The following is a 12983-nucleotide window of genomic DNA, read 5'->3' as shown; positions in this document are numbered from 1 at the left end:
TTGCTGGTACAGCGCTATGGATATAAAAATGAAACAAAGGGATGTGGGTTCGTGTTAAAAGACCTAGAATAAAACGTCTGACCATTTTACGTCGATATATATTTGCCGTTCGCTAATTGAAAGGTAAACGAGACTTAATGTAAGCATGCTATGAAATTTATGCCATGAATGATTTAGTCGTCGCAATGAAGTTGTAAGCATAGTAAAAAGTGAACCTAGGGATCTAGGGAATGTAGAGGTGATCGTTCTTTGCACAGATTCAATGTTAAACCACGTCACCCGGTATTATCAATCAATTCTGTCTTTTGATTCTCGGTGCCTGAGTGAATGGATGGGATTGTAGACTCATCAAACAGCGAGACTGTGATCGATAGAGGTTCTTAGTAGTGATGGGCAAAGTCGATCATTTTAGTGATTCAATCATTTTGACTCGAGTCACATAAGTGATTCAATCACTATGATCGAAAAGACTCAAATCAAGATTCAATCACTATGATCGAAAAGACTCAAATCAAGATTCAATCACTATGATCGAAAAGACTCAAAGGAGTCATGATTGAAAAGACTCAAAAGGAATCATGATCGAAAAGACTCAAAAGGAATCAAGATCGAAAAGACTCAATCAATGGATGTAATAAATCACTTTGAATAATCGAATAAATACTGCCTCATCTGCGAAGAGCATTGGTAACGCTGACTGCTATCCATATTATCATTTCATATTCTATTTTAATTGTGAATTCCTAGATGAGTAAATTAGATTGCAAAAATGAAGGAAGCAGTGTCATGAAAATATTTGGGAAGGCGAAACTACCACAGTTTCTTAACACTAATAAAATAATTTCTAACTATAGTTGATCAAAATATAACACAAAATACACCACACACTATGCATGAATCTGATCTGCAGGATAATTTTATGAACCGCACAATAAAATATAACCAGCTTTAACTTCTACTTCTTAACGTTCTCCTACAGGAGTCATCTTAATATTTTCCTTTTACGTGTATTGGTGTTATTAATACTGATAACTGCTGGAAAACATTTAAGAAAAAGATTACACAAGTATTCAGTTCTTCATAACATAGTATTTAATTTTATCACAACTATTTCTGCCCTGACGAAAAGAGATTAAGCATCGGTCGTTCCAAATTTTGAATCAAACCGGAAACCGAGATGATTGATATGAAACCGGAAGTCGGAGTGATTGATGATTGATGATCGACTTGTTTAACGAAATGAATCATGAGTCATTTGATTCACCTAGTGATTCAATCTTTTTGATCGAATCGTTCATGATCGACCCATCACTAGTTCTTAGGTCATGATAAATCAGAGGATTTCGGTTATTGGACTGAATAATGGCTGATTACTCCAATGAAATGGGTAATGGCCCCCCTGCGATATTCATTTTTTTGATTTCTTAATTGAATAATCGAGATTTCTGTGTCGCCGAAGGATCAACTTTTTCATCCTTTAGACCTATGGAATCTGGCGTTCCACAGGGCTCTTTGCTAAGTCCGTTACTCTTCATATTATTTGTTAACGACATGCCATCCACACCTCACGCTACTCTTCACATGTACGCTGTCGACACTGCCATCGCCGCTACTTCACGGAAGTGGATGCATTCCGTAAAATTTAGATTTACAACGTTGACTAGTGAGGTAATAGAAGGGAGGAAGACTGCCACGTAATATTGTTGTTCGCAAACCCTTAGCAATGTTCACAAACGTTAAACGAGTCCTAACAAGTCCTTGACCATCAGGAGAAATTAACATGAACATCCTTAACACTCACTTAAAACCGTTACACAAATGGACCCTCTCATGCAAGATACAAATCAATGTAGCTAAAAGCTCACACGTACACTTCTCTGTTTGTAGGAGAAACAATCAACGTACATGACCACACATAAATAAGCAAATGATACCAAGAGCAGCCACGCTCAAATTCCTCGCCGTCTTTATCGACAGCAAGTTAACTTTCATTCCTCATTTAAAACACTGCACCGGAAAAGCAATCGCAGTCCGTCAAGCAATTTCGTGTCTTTCCCACCATTCCACTCCACTTTCCCACGGCTTCAGCATGCGGCTTTACGAAAGCATCATACGCCCCGTGGTACTTTACACGCTAGCGTGATTTTTTCCAAAAACCTAACTATTCGCCGTAAACTAGAAATTATTCTAAATAAATCCCTCCGATCCCTCCCATCGATGAGTTTAATAAAATTGCGAGGATAGCTATATCTTCGTTTATAATTACCTACAGAGGTGTTTGGCAAGGGGTGAACCACCACCATAATGTATCTGAGGATTAAAATTTACTTCCATTGCTTTTCACTACGCAACATATAAGCTACATACGACAAATATGGATTCTCTAAGCTATGAGACCTACTCTTATCCTTCTTATGAAGGCAAAATGCCTATACAGATAGAGCATGCAAAAACGTGCTATTCAAAATACATAGAAAAATATAAAACGTGCAAAAAGGAATACATATGTATGATCTTAGGTTTTCCCGGCGTATCAGTTGCAGAAAAGTTTCTCGGGTTTTCCACCGGTTGATGTCGTCCATGTCTCCCCACGTTCCCCGAAGATCCCCTGAGGATGATCAGCAAGTCGCGGATCGAAACGTCGGGAGACATGGACGACATCAACCGGTGGAAAACCCGAGAAACTTTTCTGCAGGAATACATAAATTTGTGAGCTACTCTGCCAGTCAACTCACCTATTTCTAAGTCCTAACGCTGCCGTTTTAGTCTCTTATGGACCGCGGAAAAAAGGACATTCTAAATCTATCCTTAAAACAGTCTATCTATGTGGCATAATATCAAAATGTATACTTTCGAATTTGAATTTTTTCTGTGCAACTGTTTCTGTTCTAACGGCATCCTTACACGGGAGGTATGCAGCACAAGGAACTGGCATTTTAATAATTTTAAGACGTTTTTTTCAATTCTTGACAAAATTGAGAAATTCAAAATGGTGAAATTTTATAGTTCCTGTCTGTTTTTCTCTCCGCTACATACTGTAACGTGACTGCTGAGGACGTTAAATATATGATTTTTAAATATATTATGTGAGAAAAATGTCACCAAAATAAATTAACGATACATCTATTTTGATAACCTTCTTTTATCTGGTAGTTATTGAAATTTTGAAATGAACCCGGTTTTCCCCCTGATTTTCGGTGGTAATTCGAGAAAAATAAAATTTCGTGAACACATCAACACACTATGATAATCAGAGCGACTCCAAATTCACGGAGAAAATGGCTGTAATTACGGTTCTTTGCCGAAATTCACACTCGCGATGATTTGACCTGTCAAATTTATTGCTTTTTAAGCATATTTCTTACGATTTCAAATACTTACGACAATTTTGTGACTGTGTTACTGACCTCTTAGAATAACTCGGACGGGAATCTCTTGTCATACCGTAGACAGAAAGAAAGACTAACCCTATTAGATATGTCAAGCTGTGTATTTTCCGACGTAGTTAGTCTTATCTTACGAACGCCTATATACTACGGTTGATAGCATATATAAATATAAATAGAATGTAATACATATAATAAATATAGTTTAAGGAATAAGATAGCTGTATTCCACCATTTAATTCATAATACGAAATGAAATCGGAACAGAAGTGTGGCTAACATATGATGATGATAGCGACTGTGAAGTCTTCCCAAAATCGTTCACCGATTAACGGAAAGACAGAATTAGAACAACTCGGAATGAAATCTCTTTAAGACCGTAGACTAAAAAATAGACTGAACGTATTGGATAAATTCAACAGCAGTGTATTTTCCGATAAAGTTAGCCATTTCTAACGAACGCCAGCATGCTACGAAAGATCAGATCACGTAAATAAAATAAAAGAGAAATCCCGTAGAACTGATAGATTCAGAATGTCATTTTTTCCACGATCAGCAAGAGACTATAACGGCAGCGTTAGAATTCAAAAATAGGCTAGTTACGTTGTAGTGTAGCCTATTTTGTTGTAGTGTAGACTAACTTATGAATTCCTTATTGCATATTTCTATTTTTTTTTGGTATTTCTAACTGCATGTTTTGTGTTTCCTAGCTTTATTGGCATGTGTAGTTTTCAAATTTTGCCTATGCATGAATGTGGAATTTTAATTGATCAGAAAGCGTAACATTTTTATGTCCGTGTATTGTGCTTGTGGGAATCCTGTTGCATGCTGCGTGGTGGTGATTGGTTACCCCTACCAAACAACGTAGAGGTGGCTCGCAGGGTATTACGTAGATGTAAATGTATAAAAGTAAAAGAGGAAGCAAAATGTACATAAAGTACCCATAAAGTGCAATCTTTGTTCTAATTTTGCATGAATTAAAATTTTGCCCTGACTAATCCCCACGCCATTCCGGATGGCATTTGCTCAACGAAGTGATGCAACCGTACAGCGCCAAAACTAGCGTTTGGAGCAAGTATTTTGTGCGGGGTTACACGTACTGAAAATTTCATTCCATCCCACTCGATTGCAAGTTTCAAGATCATATTTACGTCCGTTAACACACCTTGACCGAGGAAATTACCCAAATTATCATCCTATTGCATCTACAGACCTAATGTATAATTATCGGAGCATCGTGGGAATATCGGTTTGCGATTTGTCCACAAGCTTGCGATGTTGAATTTAGAATTGGAGAAAATGATAAAGAGAAATTTATATTGTTATAGGCACACAAACACGGAAGATATTACTTTTGGATGTCAGGGAACTGTGTAACATAAGTTCAACGTTTTAAGGCATGCTATTTTTTTATTTTGACAGTTTGTGGGCTTTTGAATTTGGCGCCATCCGCGGTGACCCTCCAGAGGAAAAACCCCGTTTTTTGGATTTTAAAGGGAGTTTATCTTGCAAATAATTTTGACAGAATATGGTTGATTTAACAGTCCATAGATTTCATGGCATAACACTTGGATAGATCTGAAATGCGAGTCGCGAAAGGAATATCTTATAATTAGCTCGCGCTTTGAGGTTTGGGATTCTGTTCAAAGGCTACACTAAACTACCCTACATACATTAAGATCATACTTCACAGGATCATTTCTGTAGTGTGCATCTAGGCCCTCTTGTCACAACTTGAGAGTCGCATACACCACGAGGATGAGTCGAAGTGACCTTGCCTGAGCGTGAGAACGACTAATTACTCCTTCTCGAAAGGAGCAGTTTGTCATCGATGATCGTTCAACACTTTCACAAGTGTCGATGGCAGGGTCACATTCTGAGTGGTGAATGTTGTTAGTACTTCATGTATAGTCTAAAATACAGTCATACCTAGAGGTGGGAATTTCGGATCATTTCGTGGATTAGGTTCATGGGATTTGATTCTTGGCAATGATTCGGTTCGATTTAAGTCGTTCATAATGAACCGTGTGAGTCTCGAATGATTCTCGAATCTTGTAAATCTGTCGATTACTGCATTTCAAATCTTATGAGTGAATACTGTACTAAATCTGGGTGTCACAATAAAAATATATTTCGTCATCACAAGATTTCATTCTCCGCAAAACTCCTTCCCCCGAATTTCATATTTATTTATTTAAGAAGTTACTCACATACAGCATTTCTGCCAATATACAGTGACGCAGTAACAAACATAAAATTTGAACAGAGGGCAGTGGCTTAAGATAGTAAAGAACAAAATAGAAGGCACCAGGAAAGGCAGGTGGAGAGGGAGGTTTATTAAAGTTGGCATCAAGCAAGTTGTTCAGCGATTTTAAAAATCCTTAAAACTACTCGCTGGCGGACGACAAGAAGATATAACAAAAATTTGTTTGTCACCAGCAGGAACATTAACATTAACCCGAGCACATTCAAAGTCCATTCCTAAATTAGAAGCTCATGTGGCACATAGCTCACTTCAAAAGTAATGTCAGATTTGGTTAGTACGATAACACCAGCATTTTTTTTAAATTTGACCGGTTTACCAGTACTTAATGTACTTGTTAATGACTGGAAAATCGCTAATGTAACGCCTATATTTAAAAGTGGAGACAAGGAACAGCCATCTAATTACAGGCCGATATCTTTAACGTCCATCTCTTGCAAAGTCCTTGAACACATCGTAGTCAGCTCGGTAATGAAACACCTAGACGCGCAAAACTTATTAATGGGAAATCAACATGGATTCAGGAAAAGCAGATCGTGCGAAACTCAGTTAGCGCTTTTCGCCCACGATATTTTAGTCTCCGGGGAAGACAACATTCCAGTAGACGCGATTTTTCTTGATTTCAAAAAGGCATTTGATAAAGTACCCCACGGAAAGTTAATAATAAAACTGAAATCTTATGGTCTAGACGAAGATGTCATTTCCTGGATTAGAGAATTTTTGAGAGACCGCGTCCAAAGAGTAGTATTAGACGGTGCAGTCTCCAATGAGGTTAGAGTGACTTCTGGCGTTCCTCAGGGTAGTGTCATTGGCCCACTCCTATTCCTTCTTTATATAAACGACATTGGCGAAGTAGTGCAGAGTAAGTTACGATTATTTGCAGACGACGCTGTAGTTTACAGAGAAATTCGTTCCAGCAAAGATATAGATGAACTAACGAATGACCTTGCTGCTATCCAAGCTTGGTGCGATGCTTGGCAGTTAGAATTAAATTTGGAAAAATGCGTCGTAATGAATTTCTGGAAGAAGAATAACTCCCTACAGCGTAACTATGTCATTCGGGGCACGCAGTTAAAGGCAGTTGAATCTGTGAAATATCTAGGGGTTAGACTCAATAATGATCTATCGTGGAATAAACATATTCGAGAAATAACCGGTCAAGCTAATCGTAAAATGGGTTTTGTTAAAAGAATATTAGGAAAGTGCGACGACAAAGTGAGAGAAATTAGCTACTTTTCCCTCGTTAGACCACATTTGGAATACGCTGCCAGTGTTTGGGATCCTCATGAAAAAGGCTTAATAACAGAGTTAGAACGCGTGCAAAGAAGAGCTGCCAGGTATGTGAAAGGTCGTTACGATAGTCTTGTTAGTGTAACTGACCTCTTACATAAACTCGGATGGGAATCTCTGTCGGACCGTAGATTGAAAAATAGACTAAACCTTTTAGATAAATTCAAGAGCAGTGTCTTTTCTGACGAAGTTAACCATATCTTGCGGACGCCAACGTACTACGGAAGATCAGATCATATAAATAAAATAAGAGAGATAGATTGCAGAACAGACAGATTCCGAATGTCATTTTTTCCACGATCAATAAGAGATTATAACGGCAGCAATAGAACGCGTAAATAGATTGCATGACTTGTAGTGTAGCCTACTAACCTATGTAAAACTTACTGCATGTTTCTGAATTTCTATTCTATATTCTATTTCTAACAGCATATAGTAGTATAGTTTGTTATTATACGGGACGTTTCTTGGACGGTGTGGTGTGCATGTGGGAGTCCAAATGCATGCTGCATGCTGGTGATTGATCACCCCCTGCCAAACACCCTAGAGGTGGCTCGCAGGGTAATTTGTAGATGTAGATGTACTTCCTCAAAACATCCGCCACACTAGGTCCCGTTATGCTGAGATATAACTTCATCATTAGTCACCCGATGTTCACAAACAGTTTATTGTGATAATAATAACGTCTACTGCTGTCCTTGATCAATTATTAAATCTCATTCAAGAAACTATAAGACGAAGCGGATTTCACGGAATTAGCAAATGTGAAACTATTGCTTTCTAAACATGGGAAAGACGTCCGTTTTAGTGCAAAGACCTCTTTTTTCCAAGACATCAATGTCAGGCGCCAGATAAAAGTAATGTCAGATTTGGTTAGTACGATAACACCAGCATTTTTTTAAAATTTGACCGGTTTACCAGTACTTCCTCAAAACATCCGCCACACTAGGTCCCGTTATGCTGAGATATAACTTCATCATTAGTCACCCGATGTTCACAAACAGTTTATTGTGATAATAATAACGTCTACTGCTGTCCTTGATCAATTATTAAATCTCATTCAAGAAACTATAAGACGAAGCGGATTTCACGGAATTAGCAAATGTGAAACTATTGCTTTCTAAACATGGGAAAGACGTCCGTTTTAGTGCAAATACCTCTTTTTTCCAAGACATCAATGTCAGGCGCCAGATTCCCAACGAAATATTTGGACGATTGACACAAAAAGCATTTCCAATAAATATCACGCGACTCGTATAGAACTGTTAGCGATAAATCCTTAAGGCCCGTACATTAAGAGTGATATATATTCGGGACAGAGTCACAAGGTTTGAACTTATCACACGAATTAAAGGATATTTCGCAGCCGCTACACGAAAGTATGCACAAGCGCTCCTCTTCCTGATCATCGAAATCCAGGGTCTCTAAGTATCTCTTCATGCCTTGAGTGAGGGGTATTAATTTTGATGCTGTCACATGTTTTTCTGAGCTAACTTCCAGAGTAACCTCGTAGAATGGCAATAAAATATGACATAACTTTTCAGTAATTTCAAAATCTTTTTGTATCATATTGAGCAGAAATATGTCGTGTATAATGCAGTGTCAACTATTATTTAAGAAGGATATATAACATGACCAGTCCTGGCAGATTAGACTTGCTTTCTTTTTATACTCGGCGAAAATGTTCATCAAGCAGAATTCATAACAGCCAATCGATTGAATAATCACAATGTAATTATATACGTACTTAGTCAACGATTCAACGTGCATGGAACCTTTCTCAATCTCGTCCAATCCTTCCTTACTAATAGATTCCAAAGAATTATATTTTCTGGCACCTCGTCCTACTGGTCCCCGGTAACATCAGGTGTTCCCCAAGGTAGTGTCCTGGGGCCATATTTATTTAGCCTTTTCATTTAGCCACACTTTTGCCTCCATCCCAGACACATACTCTGTTTTACGCGGACGACTGTAAGCTGTTTAAACAAATTCAAACTCCCTCGGACTGCAAAGTCCTTCAAGATTATTTAAACCTGACTGCAAAATGGTGCAATACTTGGAACCTAAATTTAAATTTCAGTAAATGCAACTCCCTTTCGATTTCTCTTAAAAAATCCCCTATTATTTTTCAATATTCAATTAATTCCGAGCCTCTTCAACGCGTTTCGGCTGTGAAGGATTTAGGCGTCATTACTGACACCAAACTTAACTTCTCGGAACACATTCATTCAATCAAGAGCAAAGCCATGTCTCTTTTAGGTCTCCTCTACCGCTACACAGAAATAGCCGATCCCACAGCTTTAAAATCACATTTCTCGGCATTTATCCTTCCAGTCACCAGATATTGCTCTCCCATATGGTCCATCGGAGCACCCTCTAACCTCACCTCTCTTGACAGTATAACAAGCTTCTTCGCCAGAATCGTAAGACGCAGAGTTCCCCACTTACGTGACATGTCCACCAGCTCACTCTTATCTTCCCTATTAATGACTGATCTCTCCCAACAGGATTAAAACAGACTTAAAACTTATTCACAATATTTTAAATTCACACATTGATCGTCCTGATTTGCTTTCATCCATTAATTTCAGAGTGCCTTGCCGACCCACTCATACACATTCCTTGCTCAATACGCCTATCCCTAGACTATCCCTAGTTAAGCGATCCCTCCAACACCGCCTTTACTCCTTGCTCAATTCATTACCAGACAATATTGACCCGTTTTTTCTGCCCTTAAGCTCATTTATCAAACTCGCCATGTCCCATTCCTCAGCAAGTAAATAAACCTCCCTCTCCACCTGCCTTTCCTGGTGCCTTCTATTTTGTTCTTTACTATCTTAAGCCACTGCCCTCTGTTCAAATTTTATGTTTGTTACTGCGTCACTGTATATTGGCAGAAATGCTGTATGTGAGTAACTTCTTAAATAAATAAATATGAAATTCGGGGGAAGGAGTTTTGCGGAGAATGAAATCTTGTGATGACGAAATATATTTTTATTGTGACACCCAGATTTAGTACAGTATTCACTCATAAGATTTGAAATGCAGTAATCGACAGATTTACAAGATTCGAGAATCATTCGAGACTCACACGGTTCATTATGAACGACTTAAATCGAACCGAATCATTGCCAAGAATCAAATCCCATGAACCTAATCCACGAAATGATCCGAAATTCCCACCTCTAGGTATGACTGTATTTTAGACTATACATGAAGTACTAACAACATTCACCACTCAGAATGTGACCCTGCCATCGACACTTGTGAAAGTGTTGAACGATCATCGATGACAAACTGCTCCTTTCGAGAAGGAGTAATTAGTCGTTCTCACGCTCAGGCAAGGTCACTTCGACTCATCCTCGTGGTGTATGCGACTCTCAAGTTGTGACAAGAGGGCCTAGATGCACACTACAGAAATGATCCTGTGAAGTATGATCTTAATGTATGTAGGGTAGTTTAGTGTAGCCTTTGAACAGAATCCCAAACCTCAAAGCGCGAGCTAATTATAAGATATTCCTTTCGCGACTCGCATTTCAGATCTATCCAAGTGTTATGCCATGAAATCTATGGACTGTTAAATCAACCATATTCTGTCAAAATTATTTGCAAGATAAACTCCCTTTAAAATCCAAAAAACGGGGTTTTTCCTCTGGAGGGTCACCGCGGATGGCGCCAAATTCAAAAGCCCACAAACTGTCAAAATAAAAAAATAGCATGCCTTAAAACGTTGAACTTATGTTACACAGTTCCCTGACATCCAAAAGTAATATCTTCCGTGTTTGTGTGCCTATAACAATATAAATTTCTCTTTATCATTTTCTCCAATTCTAAATTCAACATCGCAAGCTTGTGGACAAATCGCAAACCGATATTCCCACGATGCTCCGATAATTATACATTAGGTCTGTAGATGCAATAGGATGATAATTTGGGTAATTTCCTCGGTCAAGGTGTGTTAACGGACGTAAATATGATCTTGAAACTTGCAATCGAGTGGGATGGAATGAAATTTTCAGTACGTGTAACCCCGCACAAAATACTTGCTCCAAACGCTAGTTTTGGCGCTGTACGGTTGCATCACTTCGTTGAGCAAATGCCATCCGGAATGGCGTGGGGATTAGTCAGGGCAAAATTTTAATTCATGCAAAATTAGAACAAAGATTGCACTTTATGGGTACTTTATGTACATTTTGCTTCCTCTTTTACTTTTATACATTTACATCTACGTAATACCCTGCGAGCCACCTCTACGTTGTTTGGTAGGGGTAACCAATCACCACCACGCAGCATGCAACAGGATTCCCACAAGCACAATACACGGACATAAAAATGTTACGCTTTCTGATCAATTAAAATTCCACATTCATGCATAGGCAAAATTTGAAAACTACACATGCCAATAAAGCTAGGAAACACAAAACATGCAGTTAGAAATACCAAAAAAAAATAGAAATATGCAATAAGGAATTCATAAGTTAGTCTACACTACAACAAAATAGGCTACACTACAACGTAACTAGCCTATTTTTGAATTCTAACGCTGCCGTTATAGTCTCTTGCTGATCGTGGAAAAAATGACATTCTGAATCTATCAGTTCTACGGGATTTCTCTTTTATTTTATTTACGTGATCTGATCTTTCGTAGCATGCTGGCGTTCGTTAGAAATGGCTAACTTTATCGGAAAATACACTGCTGTTGAATTTATCCAATACGTTCAGTCTATTTTTTAGTCTACGGTCTTAAAGAGATTTCATTCCGAGTTGTTCTAATTCTGTCTTTCCGTTAATCGGTGAACGATTTTGGGAAGACTTCACAGTCGCTATCATCATCATATGTTAGCCACACTTCTGTTCCGATTTCATTTCGTATTATGAATTAAATGGTGGAATACAGCTATCTTATTCCTTAAACTATATTTATTATATGTATTACATTCTATTTATATTTATATATGCTATCAACCGTAGTATATAGGCGTTCGTAAGATAAGACTAACTACGTCGGAAAATACACAGCTTGACATATCTAATAGGGTTAGTCTTTCTTTCTGTCTACGGTATGACAAGAGATTCCCGTCCGAGTTATTCTAAGAGGTCAGTAACACAGTCACAAAATTGTCGTAAGTATTTGAAATCGTAAGAAATATGCTTAAAAAGCAATAAATTTGACAGGTCAAATCATCGCGAGTGTGAATTTCGGCAAAGAACCGTAATTACAGCCATTTTCTCCGTGAATTTGGAGTCGCTCTGATTATCATAGTGTGTTGATGTGTTCACGAAATTTTATTTTTCTCGAATTACCACCGAAAATCAGGGGGAAAACCGGGTTCATTTCAAAATTTCAATAACTACCAGATAAAAGAAGGTTATCAAAATAGATGTATCGTTAATTTATTTTGGTGACATTTTTCTCACATAATATATTTAAAAATCATATATTTAACGTCCTCAGCAGTCACGTTACAGTATGTAGCGGAGAGAAAAACAGACAGGAACTATAAAATTTCACCATTTTGAATTTCTCAATTTTGTCAAGAATTGAAAAAAACGTCTTAAAATTATTAAAATGCCAGTTCCTTGTGCTGCATACCTCCCGTGTAAGGATGCCGTTAGAACAGAAACAGTTGCACAGAAAAAATTCAAATTCGAAAGTATACATTTTGATATTATGCCACATAGATAGACTGTTTTAAGGATAGATTTAGAATGTCCTTTTTTCCGCGGTCCATAAGAGACTAAAACGGCAGCGTTAGGACTTAGAAATAGGTGAGTTGACTGGCAGAGTAGCTCACAAATTTATGTATTCCTGCAGAAAAGTTTCTCGGGTTTTCCACCGGTTGATGTCGTCCATGTCTCCCGACGTTTCGATCCGCGACTTGCTGATCATCCTCAGGGGATCTTCGGGGAACGTGGGGAGACATGGACGACATCAACCGGTGGAAAACCCGAGAAACTTTTCTGCAACTGATACGCCGGGAAAACCTAAGATCATACATATGTATTCCTTTTTGCACGTTTTATATTTTTCTATGTATTTTGAA

The 12983-nt window shown here is 38.1% G+C and overlaps 1 protein-coding gene and 2 non-coding genes across 3 annotated transcripts in view; 1 reads left to right on the top strand and 2 right to left on the bottom strand.

Moving 5' to 3' along the window:
* The window catches only part of LOC124160579 (ATP-binding cassette sub-family C member 4-like), a 201290-nt gene that overhangs the window by 144187 nt on the left and 44120 nt on the right, over positions 1–12983 (bottom strand). The window lies entirely within an intron of this gene.
* Positions 5063–5271, top strand: LOC124161639. Its single transcript, XR_006865411.1, has one exon. It is a non-coding gene; the product is annotated as a small nucleolar RNA U3 (small nucleolar RNA).
* On the bottom strand, positions 10173–10381 carry LOC124161638. The gene has a single exon (XR_006865410.1). It is a non-coding gene; the product is annotated as a small nucleolar RNA U3 (small nucleolar RNA).

Source organism: Ischnura elegans, chromosome 6, assembly GCF_921293095.1.
Source record: "Ischnura elegans chromosome 6, ioIscEleg1.1, whole genome shotgun sequence".
In the NCBI taxonomy this organism is placed as follows: domain Eukaryota; kingdom Metazoa; phylum Arthropoda; class Insecta; order Odonata; family Coenagrionidae; genus Ischnura; species Ischnura elegans.
This window is presented reverse-complemented; position numbering and strand designations above follow the sequence as displayed.